The following is an 11,124-nucleotide window of genomic DNA, read 5'->3' on the forward strand; positions in this document are numbered from 1 at the left end:
TTCACTCATTTTGCTCCGTATGTAGCACTCTCCCTCGCCCCTCGACCCTCGCCCACGTGGTGGACGTGCAGCAATTCATTCGGTCTCATATAGCCAGAATGATATATACTGCACTACCATTATTGCTCGACTTCCTGAAGAGGCGAAGAGCCAATCGCAAGGTCAATATTTTGGAGATGCCAAGCGCAAGGTTATAGGAGAACGAGTAGTAGGTGCCGCGTCATTTATAAATAAAGTTTTTTTTCTTTAGTGGCATGTACGCAATATGATAGGTTCATATGGAGAGAAAAGGAAACCACTCCACTATATACATAGTCAGGACGGGCCAGCCTACACGGTTGCTTGCTAGGGTTGCTCTCTTCACACTCTCTCGCACAAAATGACTGTGGCCACATCTCTAACATCCCGGCGGATCACGTCCGCTTGGGGAAGGGGTGGATGCTTAGTGTAGATGCGGTGGCCGTCGCCGACGACGAAAACCCACTGTCGGCACGTCCCGATCAGGGGTCCCCACCATTCTCTCTCACAAAGCCGGTGAGGTTGCCTTCGTCCCTTGCTCACTGCCGCGACGTGGGCAGTTGCCGCCTCCCGCCGCCCTCCTCAAGGTTGAGCTACGTCCCTCAGGTACAACTCCCTTTACAACCGGCTTGCACCACTGCTCCAGCTGCCCACATCACTCCATGTGGATATTTCTCTACTATTTTGCCCCGCACATACCTCTTCTGGCTTCTACGTACTGTATTTGTGATGAGTTTATGTCTCATCAACTAGTCCCAGTAATCTTATTCTAATCACGCTTGTTCAATTTCTTTGCCACATGGATGCTCATCTTGATTTTGGTGAAACTGCACAAAATGATCCGATGGTCAAAAGGTTGCAAACTTCATTTATTAGGAAGCTCGAACATTGCGAGCAAATTGAAGCCTGGCCAGGGTTCACGGTTCAAGGGCTAGGGACTGCATGGATCGTTTTTTTCTTTAGCTGCCTTTGTTCCAAAATAAGTGTCAACTTTAGTAGTAGTACAACTTTGTACTAAAGTTTGCACAAAGTTGAGAAACTTATTTTGGAACGGAGGGAGTACATATTTGCTATGATCTTTCAATCATTGAGATGCAATAGCATGCATGTTAGTCTCCTTTGTATTTGATGAAATGTTGCAACGGGCAACCTTGGACGCAAGATACATGTAACAGAAGCTGGAAGCTTCATAGCATTGTACAAATTTATCTCGCTGATAAATTACAGTATGTACTATACTAGTACTTCCTCCATTCCTAAATATAAGTCTTTGTAGAGATTTCACCATGAGCCACATGCAGATGTATATAGATGCATTTTAAGTGTAGATTCATTCATTTTGTTTCGTATGTAGTGGAATCTCTACAAAGACTTATATCTACTAGTAATAGCTATCCCCCACTACTAGGAATTCTCTATCCTCTCCTTGAGCCACGTCATCAAAATTGATGTAGCCGTTAGATGAAGTAAATCAGTCCATAATAGCCGTCTGATCTTGACGTTGAGAGGCTCCGCACTAAGCCACATGCAAGCATGCAGAAATACCGTGCCACATGCATGTGAGTGGGTTTTAAATCACATCAACATGTCTGCATGTAAGCATGCACCGGTAGCAGTGAGCTTTTAAGTCCCTTTAACATGTCAAAAAAGAAAAATATAATCCCATTATGCAGTAGGAGTTGGCTGATCTTTTTTCCTTACGTGGGATGATCTAAATGATGATGGGAGTTTATTTAGTTTGGCTACCACATTTGTCATGCGATTATAGAGTTTTTTTTGTTCTATGAAATCGATAATTTTGTGCAGAGAGATATACCGCTGTTCCGTGCCAACGCGCGGGGACTCATCTAGTAATATTTAGGAACAGAGGGAGTACTATGTAAAGAGTTAGGTGTCGCACGGTGATAGTGTGAGGTGGGCCATGTAATCACTGAGCCTTCGTGTTTTCACTGCTCTTGCACGCCTCCGCTGTAAGAATGGAGAAAATTGTAATCTAGTAGTAGTAGTAGTATACCTCCTTTCGCCGAAAGCGTGGGACATCCAGCAGTCCTACCACCTCAGTAATAAAGACCAATGAACCGTCAAATCACATAGACCCAGTAGTAAGTTGGATGGACGAAGCAACCATCACTCTTGCGCCAGTCAGAGGTCGCGTCCGCTCTGCCTGGGCATGAATGCGGCACCGATTCTTTGGAGCGGCGCTGACCGGTTTGGGCGGGAAGCGCGCGCGGGCGATGGAGGGGCTTTGGGTGGGCCAAGCTGGTCAGGAGAGGGCGTGGCAGCTGTCCGCAAGTCCCTATCAAACACGCCCGGAAACGAGAGGATGCATCGACTCTCGTGGCTAAAATCGTACACTACACAACATCTCTGTGTAGGAGTAGGTCGATCTGTCGCTCTCTCTAACACACACATGGTGTTAAACACGCACATACACACACACACACACGCGCGCGCGCGCGCACGCGGGCACCTTGGTCGCGTTGCACCTTCTAACATGACTTATTACACCTAGACGGAGGGAGTAGTAAGTATACGAGATACGGTGGCACACTGACTTAAGTCGAATACAAGTGCCCAAAATTTGTGTGCATGTTATAATAAGGATTCACTTAAAATAGTACGTGAGCGAATAGAGGGATCAATTGGACAGTGTTCCTGAGCAGTAGCGAGATGTGTGAGGTAAGATACACCGCTGCGCTTTTAATTTTTCTTATTACTTTGTTTGTTTCACCCTCTGACTGGTGGGACCCAACGTACTACGTGGAGAGAGTTAAGGTGACTAAGGCTGCATTATTTCTGCACCACTGTGGATAGTCTTACCACCAAAGCCACACGACATGATTATGATTGAAATCCCAATGACTCCCACACACACAAAAAAACACGGCATGCTTGTCACACGAATGCAGGAATGTATAAAAAGTTATTTCCCTCTCGTTGAACATAACCGGAGGGTTGTGTAGCTGGTTAGCCTGTTCGCTCACTCTCTCGCCCTCTCCCGCTGGAGCCTCAACGCTTGTAGTTTCTCTTCACACTCTCTCACCCTCTCCAGATCTAAACAAGACTTCGTTGGCCTCTCTCTCCCCTCACTGCTGCTCAAAGAGCCGGCAGGATCCATCCACCGGGAAGGGAAGGAGGCTTAACGCTGTCGCCGTCAGCGAGGGACTACAGGCGCAGCTGTTCACTTTCCACCCAGCGGCGGCGCGGGAGGGCCTCCGACCCCTTCTTCTTCGCCGCTGTCCCGTCGCCCACCGAACCACGCACCAAGAACCTTAAGGTATAATTTACTTACTCCACATGCATTGCTCTAGCTGCATGTATACCATGAATCTAGGACGTGGTTCAAAGAGGAAATGAGTGGGGGAAAGTAGTAGGAAAAGTTGTATATAGCATGAATCTAGGACGTGGTTCAAAGAGGAAATGAAGGGGGAAAGTTGTATATCATTAATCTAGGACGTGGTTCAAAGAGGAAAGGAATGGGGGAAAGTAGTGGGGAAAGTTGTATCGCATAAATCTAGGACGTGGTTCAAAGAGGAAAGGAAGGGCGAAAGTACTAGTTCAAAAATGAAAGGAAGGGACAAGGCTGTAGATTTGAGCAGGACTAGATTTGTTGCGCTCACATAGGGAAAGGCGTCTAAAGATAACAAAACTGGGACCAACACAAATATGCTCCTTGGTTGCTTGTTCTTTGTTGCAACAGACTGTGCATGACCACAGTACATTGGTAGATGCACATGGTGCTGGTGCATCCACTGTCCCGTGCAACTCATTAGTTGTTGTTAATCTAAGGCCCTGTCTGGTTAAAAACTCCCTAGTCCCTACCTGCTGGGTTCCAGGGACTAAACATGGACTAGAGGTTATTAAATGACATGCTAAAAGACCATGTTACCCCTAGTAATGAACTAATAGAAACAAGGTGCGATGCGTGGCAGGAGAAACTGTTGGAAAAAGTCCCAAAAAGACTCCCTCGAGGTCTTCTTTCTTTAGTCAAAAATGCCCACTTTTAGTCCCTAAAAGTCCCTCCTCTTTGGTTTAGATGGGACTGACACGGAGTTTTTTTAGTCCCTACACCAAAATGTCCATGTAAACAAACACCCTCAAATAATGCAGCTGGAAAATTGATGCAATGCCACAGTGAAAAGCGAATTACATGTTTAACGAATTTTATTGTTAATATAATCTCTATGTTAATATTAATCAATGCCACCCTTTGAGAAATGCTACTGTCTTGCTTTCTTTCCCATTTAGATAAGGTAGATGCTTCTTTTTGTTGGCTTTTGTGTCATCCACCGTTATTGACCACTAATTGTTTCCTTTGCACCTCTGTGTAAATAGGGTTATCTGTCTCACCTCGTTGCCATTGTGAACTTTTGTTGCACTGCACAAAACACTTCTGTTTTAAGAGTGCTTTGTGCAGTTCAACCAAAATGTCACACCGACAACGTTGCTTGATTGCTTGATCTTAGTGGAACTGCACAAGAGGAGATCTTACTTCCTATCCGTTAAGGCGAATTTGGTTCAGATCTTCTTCTTGTGAGTTGTTTGAATTCCGCATCATGAGAGGTCAGTGCTAGCCTTCTTTCACATGATTATGCAGTGTGCATTCATATGTTGTGCTACTTGTACGATAATGTTGCTTGATTTTAGTGAACTGCACAAATGGAGACAAGACTTCCAATCTGTATGTGCACCTAATATCCCATTGAGGTAAGATAAGGATATTCACAACTGCTGGCCTATATTTTGCCACTTTCATCAGAAAATTAAGTTTAGTACTATACCTGTGGTCCCTAATTGACATGCCAAATATTACATTGAAGGCGAAGCTTGTTTGTTATTGAACCAAGTGATGAAGGGGAAGAACAAGGGGAAGAAAAACAAAAATCAACTCCCGGTGCTGTAATGGAGCACTGGAACTGTGATGACACAAGTAATGATATAGTTTTGCATCTTAATTTATTACTATGGCTGGAATGAGCAATTGTTTTGCCACTGATTTGATGCCACTCTTAATGTAATATGTAATTATCTCTACTTGTGCAAACAGGGATCTTCTTTGAAGATACCATATATTTTAGTGGAACTGCACAAGAAGACGTTGGAAACATTAAACTAATCGAGGAGTATATAGTAAGCATGGCCACCACCGTAGATTGCAACAGAAGGTTCCGGAGAATTGCTTCATCTGTATGCTCTACACAATAAGCCTCCTGACAAAGGTTGGTACTCGCCCACTGATTTCATCCATATGATTGAGCTTTGTCATCTCTATTGGTGTTGTGCTACTGTTTAGATACTGTCATGAAAAAGTGGTATTGTCCTTGAGAAGTGCTTCATCTGTACTGTTTTAAACATTTCCTTTCCTTTTTTCGAGCAAACAGTGATGCTAGCATTTAGTAGTCCTCTTGTCTTTGCACAACAGGATCATCTTCCTCTGAAGAAGAATATGGAGTACGTGAAGTGACTAGTTCCGATTATGCCAGGATGAAGAAGCCCTGTCTATCTTATCATCAGAAGGACCAGTTGAAGGATGGTTACATTACTCCCCACAAGACCAAACTAACTTCAGCTCAGAGGGACTGACAAAATTTCCATTTTTTTGCTGTGATGCGTGAGTACAATGTTGTTCTAGGATTCTTTCTGGTGAGTTCCATTTTTTCTAAAAGTGTGCTCTACATGGACCATGTATGTGCCTGTTGAAACTGTCAATTCATAGTACAGTTTGCTCTATACTAATCACTTTTTTGTATTTGTGCAAACAGGGGTGCTCAGCTTGATTTCAATGGGAACTGCACAAAATGTTCATGAATACATCGAATCATTCATTTCCACCACAAGAAAGGAGGTGCCGATAAGTTCAAGGCGTTGCAACATATAAGGGCGAAATCATACAAGCTACGCGTGAATTTGGTTGATTTAGGTGGAACTGCTCAAAAAGAACAGCTGGTTTATTTAGCACGAGGTGCCATGTCAATGTCCGAACTGATGGCAAACCCTGCCCATTCCACAATCATAGGCATTTGAAATTTTGGAATGGGACAACCTTGTCAAATTTTGCTCATTGATTTTAGCAAGACATGCGTTTGACATTTTCGAATGGGACGCCCTTGCTGTCAGCAGTGTCGATCAATTTTTTCTTTATTCTTTAGTTGTGAAGTAAATATTGCCTCTGACATGTGAGTCGCTGAGATGCATAATCATCGATTGTTTTGAATGTTCTCTATGAATTGTCAGGCCTGTGTGTTTGATTGCAATGTACAGAAACGCTAAAAACCTGCTCAAACTCTTTGTACTCCTTCTGTTCCTTTTTACTTTGCACATTGTGAAAGTGCATACTTTTTTTGTATAAGATTGGTCAAAGTAGAGATACTTTGACTGCAGACAAAACTTGTATGCAGACTAGAAAGGACCGGAGGGAGTACATGTGAAACTGCTGCAAATGAGGTGATCACCCTGGGAATAATGCTAGTACATATTGTTTTGCATGTTCATCCAATACCAGTGGTACAGGAATTCGAACTAATCAAAATAAATTCATTCATACACGGTCGGATTTCATATAAACATGCTAGATTTCATTACATTTCATACAATCTTCAACTAAAAAGGGGTGCGCTGGAGGTATAATTAATTAACCGAAGCTACCCACATGTGTCCCGCTGAGCCGAACAGAAGCTTCAGTGACTTAACTGCAGGTGCAGTTGCGTAACTGACATGTGGCCTGTTGGGCCCACATGTCAGTCAGCCAACTGCACCAGCAGTTAAGTAGAAGCAGCGTTATTCTCCAGCAGAACTCCCCGACTCCACGTCGCTGCCAAGAAGCTAACTGGTCGTCAATGGTCAACCCACCTAGCTTGGCTTCAACAGGAGGGTAGCAGCGGTGGCCTTACTTGGACCCGAGCGGTAGCGACCTACCGTGTTCTACTCTTCCTCGTTTTCTGTGTGGCGCGGCCTCGTTGGCAGCGGGGCGGGGCCGCGGCGGAGCCGGCGATGTCCTCTGTCTCGTTGCCGGCGGGCGGCGCCTCAGCAGAGCGGTGGAAATCCTCCCCCGCGTTGCCAGAAGGGTGGGACCTCGGCTGAGCCGGCGATGTCCTCTGCCTCGTTGTTGGCGGGGCGGGGCCTCGGCGGAGCCGGCGGTGTCCTCTGCCTTGTTGTTGGCGCCGCAGGGCCTCGGCGGAGCAGGGCCTCGTCGACGCCAGTGGAGCGGGGACTCGTCGGAGCCGGCATTGTCCTCTGCCTCGTCCTCGGTCTCACCAAACAGCGCCTCACCTGCGTCATCGCCCTCTTTGCTAGCCTCTTTGTAGGCGGCCGCAGCCTCCGCCACCCGCATGCGGTCCCGCCATCACTCGAGGTGGCCCTTGCGGGCGAAGCGGTACGAGTCGAGCAGCGCCTCCTGCTCCCCCTGCTCCGTGGCGATCTTCTCCTCCGCCTGCAGGTGCTCCTGGAGGATATGGTGGTTGTAGGCGGCATTGGCCTGTGCCTCCCGGAACTGCTCCTGACGCATCTGCCTCACACTATCCATATATTGGGCACGGGCCTCGCCGATGGTCATGGTGCAATGCACCGGCGAGGATGGCGCGGAGGAGAGGGTTGGTGCCGGATCATCGACTACCATGTTCTCCATTGGGACGTCGTCGTCCTCCGTCTGCCTGCCGGACAGCCGGTCGGCAGCAATGGTTGCCATCTCCTTGTGGTCCGTTGTCCACCCGTCCCGAAGACCGCTGGAGCACGAGGAAGCCATGGTGGGCAGTAGTGGTGTGGATAGGAGAAAGGGAACGGATGCGGATGACTGCGGCTATGGCCGGCTATAGCGACCAGACCTCAAACGGTCCAATCTCTGTGCTCAGGTGTCATCCCTGGATCAGTAATGCTGACACCACACAGTACTTGAAGGATTTATAACAGAGTGGCAATCACACACTTATTACATCGAGAGTCTCAAAAGAGAACTTATTACAATAAAAATGGCTTAAGGCCATCTAATAACGATAACAGCGGAAGGCTTGGAAGATAAGAGAGTCCATCAACTCCAACGGCATCACTGAGTATAGAACCACGACCTAAAGGCACCTTACTCATCGTCTGAAAAGTCTGCAACATTAACGTTGCAGCCCGAAACAGGCCAGCACATGGAATATGCTGGCAATGTAACACATAGAGAGCAGTAAAAGAAAAAGGCTATTCTATATGCATATTTGGCTGGTGGAAAGCTCTATGGTTACAGTTTTGCGTAAAGCCAATTTTTGTTGGAAATATGCCCTAGAGGCAATAATAAAAGCATTATTATTATATTTCCTTGTTCATGATAATTGTCTTTATTTATGCTATAATTGTGTTATCTGGAAATCGTAATACATGTGTGAATAACTGACACCAACATGTCCCTAGTAAGCCTCTAGTTGACTAGCTCGTTGATCAACAGATAGTCATGGTTTCCTGACTATGGACATTGGATGTCATTGATAACGAGATCACATCATTAGGAGAATGATGTGATGGACAAGACCCAATCCTAAACATAGCACAAGATCGTATAGTTCGTTTGCTAGAGTTTTCCAATGTCAAAGTATCTTTTCCTTAGACCATGAGATCATGTAACTCCCGGATACCGTAGGAGTGCTTTGGGTATACCAAACGTCACAACGTAACTGGGTGACTATAAAGGTATACTACGGGTATCTCCGAAAGTGTCTGTTGGGTTGACATGGATCAAGACTGGGATTTGTCACTCCGTATGACGGAGAGGTATCACTGGGCCCACTCGGTAATACATCATCATAATGAGCTCAAAGTGACCAAGTGTCTGGTCACGGGATCATGCATTACGGTACGAGTAAAGTGACTTGCCGGTAACGAGATTGAACGAGGTATTGGGATACCGACGATCGAATCTCGGGCAAGTAACATATCGATTGACAAAGGGAATTGCATACGGGGTTGATTGAATCCTCGACATCGTGGTTCATTCGATGAGATCATCATGGAGCATGTGGGAGCCAACATGGGTATCCAGATCCCGCTGTTGGTTATTGACCGGAGAGTCGTCTCGGTCATGTCTGCTTGTCTCCCGAACCCGTAGGGTCTACACACTTAAGGTTCGGTGACGCTAGGGTTGTGAAGATATGTATATGCAGTAACCCGAATATTGTTCGGAGTCCCGGATGAGATCCCGGACATCACGAGGAGTTCCGGAATGGTCCGGAGGTAAAGAATTATATATAGGAAGTGCTGTTTCAGCCATCGGGACAAGTTTCGGGGTCACCGGTATTGTATCGGGACCACCGGAAGGGTCCCGGGGGTCCACCGGGTGGGGCCACCTATCCCGGGGGGGCCCATGGGCTGAAGTGGGAGGGAACCCAGCCCAAAGTGGGCTGGGGTGCCACCCCCCAAGGGCCCATGCACCTAGGGTTGGGGGGGAACCCTAAGGGGGGCGCCCCCTTGCTTGGGGGGCAAGCCCCCCACCCTTGGCCGCCGCCTCCCCCTAGTAGATCCATCTACTAGGGCCGGCGCCCCCCCCTTGGCACCCCTATATATAGTTGAGGAGAGGGGAGGACTTCATACCTGAGCCTTGGCGCCTCCCTCTCTCCCCGTTACGTCTCACCCTCGTAGTATAGGCGAAGCCCTGCTACTGTGACGCCCTGCATCCACCACCACGCCGTCGTGCTGCTGGATCTTCATCAACCTCTCCTTTCCCCTTGCTGGATCAAGAAGGAGGAGACGTCTCCCGTCCCGTACGTGTGTTGAACGCGGAGGTGCCGTCCATTCGGCGCTTGGTCATCGGTGATTTGGATCACGTCGTGTTCGACTACATCATCACCGTTCTTTGAACGCTTCCGTGCGCGATCTACAAAGGTATGTAGATGCATCTAATGGCTCGTTGCTAGATGAACTCCTAGATGGATCTTGGTGAAACGAGTAGGAAAATTTTTGTTTTCTGCTACGTTCCCCAACAGTGGCATCATGAGCTAGGTCTATGCGTAGTTCTTCTTGCGCGAGTAGAACACAATTTGTTGTGGGCGTAGATTTGTCAACTTTCTTGCCGCTACTAGTCTTATCTTGCTTCAGCGGTATTGTGGGATGAAGCGGCCCGGACCAACCTTACACGTACGCTTACGTGAGACCGGTTCCACCGACTAACATGCACTAGTTGCATAAGGTGGCTGGCGGGTGTCTGTCTCTCCCACTTTAGTTGGAGCGGATTCGATGAACAGGGTCCTTATGAAGGGTAAATAGAAGTTGACAAATCACGTTGTGGCTTTAACGTAGGTAAGAAGATGTTCTTGCTAGAACCCTAATTCAGCCACGTAAAACTTGCAACAACAATTAGAGGACGTCTAACTTGTTTTTGCAGCAAGTGGTTTGTGATATGATATGGCCAAAGTTGTGATGAATGATGAATGATCTATATGTGATGTATGAGATGTTCATGCTATTGTAATAGGAATCACGACTTGCATGTCGATGAGTATGACAACCGGCAGGAGCCATAGGAGTTGTCTTTATTCTTTTATATGACCTGCGTGTCATCAAGAAACGCCATGTAAATTACTTTACTTTATTGCTAAACACGTTAGCCATAGTAGTAGAAGTAATAGTTGGCGAGCAACTTCATGGAGACACGATGATGGAGATCATGATGATGGAGATCATGGTGTCAAGCCGGTGACAAGATGATCATGGAGCCCCAAGATGGAGATCAAAGGAGCTATGTGATATTGGCCATATCATGTCACGTTTATTATTTGATTGCATGTGATGTTTATCATGTTTTGCATCTTGTTTACTTAGAACGACGGTAGTAAATAAGATGATCCCTCATAACAATTTCAAGAAGTGTTCTCCCCTAACTGTGCACCGTTGCTAAAGTTCGTCGTTTCGAAGCACGCCGTGATGATCGGGTGTGATAGATCCTTACGTTCACATACAACGGGTGTAAGACAGTTTTACACATGCAAAACACTTAGGGTTAACTTGATGAGCCTAGCATGTGTATAGACATGGCCTCGGAACGCAGAAGACCGAAAGGTCGAGCATGAGTCGTATAGAAGATACGATCAACATGAAGATGTTCACCGACGTTGACTAGTCCGTCTCACGTGATGATCG

The sequence above is a fragment of the Triticum urartu genome, chromosome 6 (genome assembly GCF_003073215.2).
Source record: "Triticum urartu cultivar G1812 chromosome 6, Tu2.1, whole genome shotgun sequence".
Lineage (NCBI taxonomy): Eukaryota > Viridiplantae > Streptophyta > Magnoliopsida > Poales > Poaceae > Triticum > Triticum urartu.